The following is an 11,993-nucleotide window of genomic DNA, read 5'->3' as shown; positions in this document are numbered from 1 at the left end:
CTAATGTTTTCCTTCCCGTTAGCCGTAGGGCTTCCCTCGGAAAAGCAGCCTATGGCTATCTTTGCCTTAAATTCCCGGCACGCAGGACCACGCCAGCCACTGCCCGTTTTAATTAGTGACAAATCTTGACTGAAACCCAAGAGAGCAGTTAAGACTAAAACCTTTCTTGGGCCACAGAGATGGAAAACACATGGATGTGTCAGCCGCCAGCCTCGGCATCATTCCAGAGGGGGATAATATTCCACTTCTGCTTTTTTACCTTTTGTCTTCTTTCAAGCCTCAACCTTCTCGCTGCTCCAGACCTCCTTGCACCACCAGCAGCAGGAAACGCAGCATCCTTAAGGACGGGCTTGTCTGGACATTGGACTTCCTCTTGGAAATTATTTGTTTGGGATTTTTTTTTTTTTTAATTTTCTTCCTCTGGAGGATCTAAAATTTCTTCATGAGCGACTTATTGTAGAAAAGCCCAAAACACCAAAGGAGCTTGTGCATTTTCCAAGGCAAAGCCACAACAGCTCAGCGGTTCCTCTGCCCTCAGTGCCAGAGCTGAGCGTGGGGCAGCTCCTCTCCAACACGATGCTGCAGAGATGCTTTGCTCGAGCTGAGCATTGGGAGCTCATCTACAGCCATGAAGTGACTTGAGAGCTCGCAGACAAGAACATTTGGATCCCGAAAAGCAACGCAGTTTAAAACTTTCCACTGTCTGTAGTGGTTTGCAGATGACCGACGTCAACGCCCTCTTGTCCGCAGTGTTTACGGAAGGCAGAAGAGGGGCTGGGAGTGCTGCTGGGGACAGCCACGTCGGGTAGAGCCCTGCGAGCTGGGAGCAGGGCAGGAACAGAGGGAAAGGCAGGATACGGCCATGGAGCGATCCGGGCGCCTCGGCTACATCCGTATTTGTGAAAGGCACTGGGTGAACATTAGGTCAGTGCGTTTGTAGCTCTGTTTCTAATTGTCTGGTTTGTTTTTTATTTTCTGGTGCTTTTTCAGCATGTGCCTATTCCCAACGTGGGCGAATTGCCCTAATTCCTCTGTCCCAGGAGGAGCTGTGAAACACCTTCAACCCCACCAGCACATGCCCCTGAGCAGCAGCTGCTCATGTGGTCACCATGTGCTCTCTCCAGCTGCAATTTCACCTGTCAGGCATGGAAAAGATGGGGATCCCAAGAAAACATCCCTTCGCATTGCCTGCACACGCTCAGACCTGGGAGCTTGTATGGATTTAACAGTCCCCTGCAGATGCTATGGGAGGAGAGGTGGTCCCTGGCACCTGCATCTTAGCATGGTTCTGCCTCTCCTGGACTGCGGTGGAGGCTGTTATTGCGCTTATCAGGGACCAGAAGGATGGTTTGTTGGTTCCTAAAGAAACAACTTTTCCCTCTCTCCTCTTCCCTGCCTGCACCTCCGACGCCAGGAGCATGCCTGCGATGTCCTGGAAACGGCCCGGCTCCGGGCTGGGCGGCTCCTTGACCACGATTCCGACTCTGTAGCGAACCCAGACAGTGATTCAGCCTGGCGCTGCCGAGGCATGGGGCAACTTACAGTAAGTCATTCCCAGGGCATATACCCTCCTTTGCCCTTCCCAGTGGAAAAGCAGCTTTCCCGGGACTTGCCACCGCTGACTCAGCCACTCTGGGAATTCGGCTTTCTGCATGCCAAAATAAAGCAGGCAGAGGTGTCCCGTGCAGTGCTGTCCCAGCTGGGTGGGTGGGAGCACTGGGACATGGGTGCTGGCAGCAGCAGGACTATCCCATCCCATCCCATCCCATCCCATCCCATCCCATCCCATCCCCACTGCAAGCCCCTGCTTATGGCTCGGGAAGGAGCAGAGCATTTCAAACAGCTGCAGTTCTCCACTGAGGCTGGAGAAGCAGAATTCCCTGAAAGTTTCCAGGTGTGCAGAGGATGCCAGGAAACAGCCCTTACCCACCCTGGGCTCCCGCGGTGGCGGGGAAGCCTGGATGAGATGGGAGCCGGGCGGGATGGGGCACCGTCCCCATCCCACTGCTCAGCCACAGCCCAGAGCAAAACTGGACTAGAAGGAAGCATCGCTCTGGAGTGCTACTGGTGGTTAATGGAACGAGGAGTGTTAGCAGGAACAAATTAAAGCCAGCTCAGCAATAAGCTGGCCCGCTGCAGCGGGGCAGGAAAAGCAGCGCAGGCAGAGACCGCGTCTCTTTATGACTCACCCCAGCAACCTGCTTCTGCAGGGTGGGAACACTTTGTTCCCCATAGCAATAGTATTTTTTTCCCCCAACTTATTGAGATCCATTTAACTTACCTTGTGGCTCAGAACCCCCTGCCTCTCAGATGCCTTGCCGTTGCTTAGCAGGACACATAATATGAAAGCTGCTGTTCATTCGGGTTTTTTAAGTCTCAGTGGCGGCTGCAGCTTCCTAACTGGAGTCCAAATGAAACACTGGAAGTTAGTCCGGCTCCTTATGGAACCCAGCAGCTGGGTTGTTTGCAAAAGCAGGGTTTTTTTCTTGTTTCTTTGCTTGCATCAATTTGTGCCGGGCTCCCGTGCTTTTGTGCTGCTCCGGTTTCCTTTGGACTCGCAGCCGGTCTGTCGGGCTGCACGGTGCCTCTCACAATGATGGAAATGAAAACCAAAGAACTTGTGAATAAAAAAAAAAAAAAAAAGTATCAAAAAACCACAGACCCAAAACCACATCCAATGTTCCAGCCAAGAAAGAAAGTGCTGGGATCACATGGAAATAATTTTGCTTTGGGAGATTTCAGCATCTTTTTAGGCAGGAGAAATGAGAGGAAAAAAATATCCCAAACCCACGAATAAGATTTCTGGCTTTTGTGCATGAGCTGTGAAGGAGGTAAAAGCGTCTTGAAGGGGTGCAGCAATGGAAACTGCCTCTGCAGTGATGCTGGGAGACAGGCCAGTGCCAAGGGAGGATGTCACCCCCTGTCCCATGCACCTCCCTGCTGAAAAACAAAACACTTTTTGCTTCTGGGTGAGCAGATGTGGGGGCAGGCTCAGGATGGTGAGGTGCAGCTGCAGTACGCTGCTCTCCCTCCTTCCTGCACAGGTTTAGGGGATAACGCCTTGTGCCAAACCATCCGCGGCAGGATGCGACGAGTATCGGCGTCCTACGAAGGGGAGAGGAAGGAGAGGTCAAACACAAGCCTGGGGGTGAAACTTCCTCGGTGTGTGTTTGCAGATGTTCTTCTCCCATCACTACCTGTTTGCTAGCCTTGTGTTTTGCACTGACTTTCCTGTGACACTCAGAAACGTCTGGACAGCAATTTGCCACTATTTCACATCATTGGGACCGAATTGCCGACTCCTCTGGCTAACAGCAGCAATTCCAGCCGGGCTGCCAGGAGCGTCGGTGCAGGACGAGAGACGTGGAGATCATCTCCACTGCTCCAGAGCAGAGGGCATCTGCAGAGAAGCCATGCAGCCTCGTCCTGCCCGGGCTGCCCCATCTGCAGGGGAGCACACGGTGGTCCTGGCCATGTGTGGGTCCCTCGGGAGTGCCAGGGGCTGCTGGGATGCTACAGAGCCGAGCACAGCGTGGCACACTGCTGCGTGCTGGCACGATCCGGAGCCCGGAGGTGACACGGGACAGAGCACAGATTGCTCCTGTCCAAGGGGCTGCTGAGACAGCGCCGCTCGGGACAGCCGGCAGCAGATCCGCTGTGCTGTCTCGGTGCCCACGCTTTCTTAGCTGAAATTGCCAACTCGGTCATTTCCAGCCCTTGGGAAAAAAAGCACGTTGGTGGCTTTGTTTAAAACCAGATTTGGGCTCTGAGTTTGGAGGTTTTTTTGGCTTGGTTTGGTTTTTTCTTTCTTTTTTTTTTATTTTTCTGTTTTGCAGCTGCCTCCCACATTAATTGTAAAAAAGGAAGTTAAAAGACATGGATACCCTTTACAGTGCGACCTCCAGCATCATTCCTGAGCCAAGACTGGAAAAGCAAAGCAATGCTTCGATTGTCCTGAGAACATCGGGGGGGAAAGGTGTGTTTTGTCCTCTCGCAGTGCCCTTCCTCACTTCAGGTCACAACTCGCTGCTTTAAATATTCCTCCCTGCAGTCCTCCTGCTCCATCACCTGCCCAGCACCAGACCCCACCTTCAACACCTCACCGCTCCATGGGGCGCATGCTGGCCAGGTCATGCCTTTTTATTTTTTTTTTGGAAACAGCCTGTGGCTTAGGTAAGGAGGGATGAGATGCGGGAGCACCTTGGGAACCTCTCTGCTGTTTCAAAACCCCTTCAAAAGCTGTCCTCCCAGTGGGGCAGGGGACATCTTAGCTGAGGTCTCCAGGAAGGTCCCTTCTCCTGCTCCAGGTACTGATGTGCCCCAGCTCCTAAATGCTCTGCATGGCTGCACCACTGCCCAGCTCTCTCCCATGCCCAGTAGCTTGGAGCCCTGGGGCAGAGGCAGGAGACAGCTGTCACAATGGAAAAGGGGTTTTGCACGTCTTTGAAGAATTAAATAAGAAACAAAACCTTTAAAGCCGCAGGTGGACCTGGGTTATATAAGGGAAAGCTCAAATTGTTTGCAGATGGCTCATGTTGGGAAAGTTTTTGTATTGACGGTGTTAAATAAAACTAGAAGGTAGTGAAAAGAGACTGCAGCATGAATTTTTTTTTTTAAATTCAAAATTCTACAACCAGAGGGATGAGGAGGGGGAACAGGGACTACCCCCATATGAAAGACAGGGAAGATTGACACGTGCCGCCAGTGCCGTGCTGGGAGGCTCCGCCAGTGAGGACCAGTGAGGCGAAACGCAGAGGTTTGCTGCTGTCCCGGCATGAACCTGAGCAGCGTCCAGCTCTCCATGAGTCACCCTCCGGTGCTGGGCTCTTCCAGCCCAGCCTTCCCAGAGCCCCCCTGTCCCCATCGCTGTTCCCTCCCACCGCAGCAGCCGTCCCTCTCCCAGTCCTGCATGGATGGGCAGAAGCAGACAGCACCGGGAGAAGCCTCCTGGAAACGGACTCATGGAGCCCCGTGCAGCCATGGACACACAGCTGCAGCCTTTCCAAAGCTGCCAGGAAAAGAGAAACCTTATTCATGCTCTTTCTGGAAGGTCCTCAAACAGTCTGTAAGAAAATAAATTACTTTGCCTCATAAATGCCAGAACCAGAAGCCTCTCCTGTCATCTGCTCTGTTCTGGATTAAACACCAAATTTGTGTGATCTTTTCTCCTCCATCATGTTTCCCAGGTACCCTGCTCTGTCTCCCTGCTCTCCTCTTCATGTTGGTTGACACCTTTCGTGGAAGGGAGAGGTTCCTCCATGTGTCCTTCAAAGCCACCCTACTGGAGTTGCTGCACTCTTTTACCTGGTCCCACAAATCAACTGGACTCCAGAAACAAACATTCTGCATTAATGCATTTATGTCATGGTCAGTAGAGACACTGCGAAGGTGACGTCGACACCTTGTCAGGGTTTGGGTCTATCTGCCTCCCAAAGCAGGTCAGCACCCTGTGTCCTGAGCACCCTGTGCACGCTTCGGGGAGTTTCTTTCCATCCTTTGTCATCTGTCAAATATTTACAATTAGAACACAATTAGTAAGTAATATCTATTAGCCCCGCTGAAACATAGGAGCTGCTTTGCATCAAGTAGGTCCTTGCAACAAGAACCAATGCAAACAAAAGTGCCAAAGCACGTAAAGCAGCGGGACGGTGCCCTGAGATCGGGGTTTGGTTCCTGGCCGGGTGGTTTGGGAAAGCTCCCCGCAGCCCTCCGTGGCATGGCACATCTCTGCTCCCATTCTTCGTCACCTATTTTTAGTCTAAGCTCTTCAAGGCCAGAAAATGTATAATGGGAATGCAACTGGGCAGAGCTCTGGTTTCACAGGGGGGTGTGAGGCCACCGCTGAGACTACTTATAGGGATATAAAAATAGTTTATAGCTGTAACTCCATAGAAAGAGTGTTTGGGGCTCTGAAAATGATCTTAGCTAGTCGAAAACTGTCCAAAACCAGCCTACATGAGATATTTTTTATTTTCACTCTGAAAGTTAGGGCAGAAAAAAAAATGTTACGGTAACCAGCACCTGGCATCAGAGCCGGTGTCTCCAGATTAAACAGGTTTTCTGCCTCTTGAACCGACAGCATCCTTTTTCGAAATAATAATCACATTCAAGGAAGAAGGATATTTCTGTTTACGCAGTTGATTTATAAAGCTTGGCTTTTGTCCATGCAGGGAGCAAGGAGAAGTTAAAAAAAAAAAAAAAAAAAAAAATCGGTTCTGCACGCTGCTGAAGGCTGGCAGCAAATTAATAAAAAACTCTGTGTGTGACAGAGCAGTGAGTTTGGGGCACGCTGAGCCCGTCTGCCTCCTCGCTGCCAGAGAGCGGGGATGGTTCCTGCAACGGATGCTGTAAGAAATTAAACAATATTCTGCTGGAAAAGGGACACACCTATGGAGGATTTAAGGGATATAAATGGTCAGCTGGCAAAGCCGCCGTTTTCTTTGCAGCCGTGGTGTGCTAGAAGTGGGGTGGTCTGTGGGGAAGTGGGTGCTTCTGTCTAATTAGTTAATTGATGAAGTGCCAAGGTGTTTAGGAGGGTGCTGGCTTCGTGCTGCAGGAAGAGGAGCTTTGCACGTGCTCGAGGATGAGCATTTATGGCTTGGAAAGGGCACCCGGAGACACACACATACACGAGCTTCGTGTCAGTGACCCTCTGCTGAACTGGGAACGTGGGTCCCGGCGCTGTGCTGGGATGCTGGAGCCTCTGTGCTCTGCAAACGTGTTTCCCTGTGTGTTCAGGCCACGGTCACAGCTCTGCTTGTGTAAAAACACATCAGAAATGTCTCAGCCAGTGTCCACGGGCACGCTCATCCTTTCTCATCACTTTAAGTGAAGGCATATCTTTTATTTTTTATTTTTTTTTTAGCTTTCAAACACACTGTATATAATGGCTGAACTTATTTGAGTTGTAACCAGCTCTTTAAACGAAACAGCATGTTTTATATGGATTTTTCCACGGCGCTGAGCTGGGTGAGAGTGCTGTGTGTTCGCTCTCCCCCCGGCTCGAGGCCGGGGCTCTGTGCCACGTGGCAGAGACACGCGCGGCTCATTCCTATGGAAACATGAAATATTAAGTGCAGTTTCCTCCTGGCTTTCTGCTGGGGTGTCGTTTTGGATGACAACAGCCCCCCTGGCATTCACAAAGTGCTGCCAGACCTCTGTGGTGGTTAACGAAGAGCCCAGACGGTGCCCGGGGAGCCGGGAGGGTGTGTGCAGAGATGTGATTGATGCAGCGGCTGCGCCGAACTCCAAAACAAAGTGGAAAAAGGGAAGAGCAGCTCCTCGTGCTCTGCCCTAGGCAGCCTGGGAAGGGTTTTTCAAAGCCTCCAATATAGCAGTCCCCAATCAATAATATCATTTAATGCGATAAAATATTTACATATATGTGCGTGTGTGAGTGCATGGCACGTTCAAGTGGCCGATTGTGCAAAGCCAAAAATAACGAGGAGCTAATTGGAGGTTAAACAGCAGCGTGGGAATGATAATTGGGAACTGCTTAAGAATAATTTACTGAGTAGTGTGAAAGCTATCGTTTCACAAGAGAGTGAGAAAACACTTGTGGCTGCAGCCTGGTTCTGCGGGGCACCGAAAGGGTCCTGGATGAAGAAATGCTGCAGATAACAAGGAGAAGAGGGTGGTTTTCTCTGCTGACGGACCCTGAGCAAGATTTGCAAAGGGGAAACGAGATGACCTGGAAAAATATGGGTTAATCAGCCTTATGGTGAACCTGTCAAAGTAACAGAATTGCTGATGATCTCTAATGAAGAGTTAATGGAAGGTAACGCAGGCAATGCCAATCAGCCAGGACTGGTGGGAAACAGATCTTGTAGATTAATTTCTATCGTACGTGACAAGTTTATTTGGTGCAGGTACGCAGACTTTGGCAAAACACTGGTCAAAACCTTTTAATTAAAAAATGGAAGTGATGCTAATTCAGGCTGGCACGGAGAGCTGGGCGAGCGTGTTTGCAGCAGTGTGGTGGGGAGGGATGGTCTCTCCCGCCGGCCGGGCTAACGAGGCACGATGTGGCAGGACCTGGTCACGGTAAACTGAGTCAGCTTTGCCAGGAACCGGCTGAACAGCCAAGTGGTGCTCTGAAAATTGGCTATAGCTGCACTAAGCTGTAACTTTGATTCATCATTAAACCTCATCTACAAGCTGTCAAGCCTTCAGGCCCTGTTCTGAAGTCTAAATTCAGAAATCCTGAAAGATTTGAGTCTTGGGTTTGAGTTAAGCCTTTGTTAAATGGAAATGGGAGTTCACAGCGGTCGTAAATAGCACATCCATCTCCCCCTGTATCCACCTTCCCTTTGCATAAAAAGCAGCTGTGTTTTGCTGAATAACATCTTAGACAGGACTTAGAGCAAGAATTCACTTTAAACCCCGGGTTCAGCACTCTCTGATCTCACAGGGCTGAGAATGCCACCTGAGCCCTTGGTGTGCAGCAGCTCTGGGGGAGCGTGGCACAGGTTTGCAGCCCTTCTCATAGCTTCTGTCCGACGGTGGGAACAGTGTTTGCCCAGGCCTGTGGCACATCACGGGATTTCACATCGTGTAACGTAGAAGGTGGCTTGATTTATTCCGTGCATTTTCCCCAAATCCCTTGTTACTTAGAGTAATAATAGGCAATGAACGCCGCTGCTGCCTTTAGACTCTCTTAAAAATCCAACCTGGTGACAGATCCAAATCAAAACAGCCAATCCCAGGAAGAAATCCTTGGCACAGCACCAGTGTTCAGTCTTTGGATAGGTCTATCGCCCTGACTGTATTTGTACAGAAACCAAAATGAGCTGAGAAGGAAAATATTTCTCTTTGTTGTTTTGTTTCCAGGACGAAAGAGAGTTTAGATTTTTCACTTTCATTTCCTTTTCCAGTTTTTCGATTACTTGTAATTATATGGTGTCGAACAAATAGATGGTGCTCTACTTTTTTTGTAAATGACTTGGAAGTTTGCTTTAATCCCTTGGTAGGGTTCACCTGGTGTGTCATTCATCACGCCGTTGCTCTGCATTCCAGCAACTGGGCTCGTTTAATTTGCTAGGCTGAATGAAATGGCTTTACCATGCCTGCTTATACAGAAGTAATGATGGGTAGAACCCCGTAGCACATAATAATTGCTATTTTCCACAGAGAGACGCATGCATATTCTCTGAGTAATCTTAACAAAGTTAAAACTCGTGAGAGCGAGACAGGCTGAGGACAACAGAGTGAAGATGACAAAGGGTGGGTTTCTTCCCAGGTTCTTTTTTTTTTTTTTTTTAATCTCTAGTTTTCAGCTTTAAAATGGTATTTGCTGGTTGAATCGCTGGGCTGTGAGACACGGTGCTCCCCCTCCCCTCGCTTGGCAGCTGCCTGTCCTGTCTGTCCCTGTGGACAAACGTCCCCACATCTACATCCCCGGACCTGTTACAGCACGTTCTAGGTTTGAGCCTCCAACGCGCTCATCCCCTCGTAAAAATGTCCATCTGAAACCTGCCTTTTGCCTAAGACTTTTCTGTCGGAAAAGGAAACTGAAAATAGATTGCAATAATTTTTCACTGGGGAGACAAATCTGAGGGATGGGTCCAGACAAGCCCTTCTGTCTGAGGACAGTTGCAATGTGGAAGAGTTGGCTGAGATATCATTGAACTACCTCTGTCCCCTCCATTCTGCTGAGGATTAGTCTTTGTTTCTTAAGCTGAGGCTATTTGATGAAGTTATAGATTTTTGCTCTTAACATTTAAGGAGTACGGAGCCTGAGAGTTTTCCAAGGACCTGTGATTTTAAAGTGGGAGCAAAAATCATTCATCTGGGTGAGGGAATCAGAGACGAGGTGGTTTGATAAATAAAAAGTGACAGAATGTGCTTCATAAACAGATTTAATGACAAAACTTTTGCTGCCCTCCAGTTACTCCTGAGTTGCCACAAACCCCAAGAAGGAAGTCTTTGCTTTTAAGAACTTGTGATTGAAGGAAACAGAGAAAGAAAAATCTTCAGGCAAGTCGGGGGCAGAGATGGACACAGAAAACTGAGGACAGCCTGGGCAGGGCATGAGATGTGCCCTGAACGAGCCGTGCTCAGATACCAGACCGTGATGTGCGCGTGCTCCTGGCTCACATCAAATGCAGAGCACAATATACAGACTCAAACCTCTCTCCCTGGCATTTACTTTGATGATTTCAGTCTTTCTCACCTGCCGAGGTATGAGCACTTGCATGGACAACTCATACAGCTCCACTGCCACGTCGTTCATTGAGCCACGAATGCATCAGACAGGAACCCACGTGCCCGTGGCAGCAGAGAGTGATGATTTCAGCTGCTCTGGTAAAATTGTTGGAGAGCATTTATTTTTCATATTGATTTGGGCCTTATTTTTAAGCAGATGCAACATTACCAGTAGTGTAAGACCTGGATGGAAGAGGTCTCTGGCCATTCAGCTGGAGCAGGCTGCCCGAGTGGATCCAGCACCGGGAACAACCACCTAGATCTTTCTTCCGTGCTGACTGCCAGACTGAGGATCTCTGGGTGCTCTGTACCCACAGCTGTCAGGGGCTGAAAGCATCACTTTTCTTCTTGCATCTGGAGAAAAAGAGGAGGAAGGGCAGCACGTAACATTGATCTGCGGGAGCGCTTGACATTGACATACACCATGAGTGTTTTTAGCATCCGAGCGCACTTTTTCTTGGCCACGTCATGACACCTGAGACCACTCCTACAACATCAGTCTAAGGTAATCGTTTTATGACGGGAGAGAGGAAGCACAGGAAGGTTAAGTGATTTCTCTCCATCTGCACAGTACGACAGCAGCAGACCTGGGAATAAATCTCAGGATCTCCCTGTGCCTCCCCGCTGCGGCCTCGGAGGCGGTCGGCAGAGCGGCAGTGGTTCAAGGGCTGGCTGCTGCTTCTGTCACTCATTAGCAGGTCCCATGGAGAGTCCTTTGTAAGGGAAGCAGCAGATGCACCAGCTCCGTGACAGCAGCATTCCCAGTGCCCTTCCCAGCCTGGCCAGCACAGCTCTCATCCATCATCCATTTCAGCACTATACTTCCAAAAGAGGCTGTTGTACCGTAACTTCTAGGCACAGCAGCAGCAATTCCAGAGCAGTCCTGGGTGACAGAGAGCACCAGGAACACTCAAAACTAATAACCTTGCAAAATGAGTTGACTTTTTGGCAGAGGACACTGAGCTGGAGCTCTTCCGCTCCCACTGGCCTCTGAGAGAGGCTATTAACAGCTGGAGAACTGATAAAAGGGAAAGCAAAGAGTTTTATTTAGACATCCTGATATGGAGACATTGGCCTTTGATGGGAATCCAGCCCTGTGAAATGTTTCTGGGAGTGGCAATGATCTCCATTCAGGATTTCCCAGGTTAATCACTTCCAGGCTGGTTCGAATTGGGTCAGCGTGACAATCAGAGGTTGATTTTGCTCCCTCCTTGGCAATAGCAAAAGAGCAAAGCTGCTGGCACTGTTTACTGACGTTACCACAGCCGAAGGCCTCCTATGGCCTCCCCGTGCATTTTAAAATCCACTCCTCGCCCAACCACCGCGGATGAAATGAGCAATTGCGGCGAGACGCTTCTGTGCTGAGCCGGCCTCTTCCCTTCTTCAAGAAAAATCACGTCTCCCCGCTTTGACATTTCGCTGTTGGCCACGGATCAGATGCCAGGGATGAAGACAAAGCTGTCCCTTCGCGTGGCCAGGAAGCAAAGTCTACGACTGAGACCAGTGACGCCCGTCGTTAGGCTGGTTCCTGTCTCAGGGCAGCAGCGCTGATATGGAAGAGCAAAGAGGAGAAAGTATCTGCCAGGGGCATAACACGGAGCACAGACCGAAGCTGAGCAGATCTGCCCGACCACGAACAGCAATTGGCAACAGGCAGATGTTTGTCTCGTCTTAAATTACATTGCCTGCATGCCTGGAAAAGATATTGTCTTATAAATAGCAGCGCTGCGATCCCCTATGGCTTTGCATATTCAGGCCCTGCTGTAAGGCACACAGGTGTTGGACAAAAT

The sequence above is a fragment of the Tauraco erythrolophus genome, chromosome 17, assembly GCF_009769465.1.
Source record: "Tauraco erythrolophus isolate bTauEry1 chromosome 17, bTauEry1.pri, whole genome shotgun sequence".
Classification (NCBI taxonomy): domain Eukaryota; kingdom Metazoa; phylum Chordata; class Aves; order Musophagiformes; family Musophagidae; genus Tauraco; species Tauraco erythrolophus.
The sequence above is the reverse complement of the archived record's forward strand: the minus strand, read 5'-3'. Positions refer to the sequence as shown.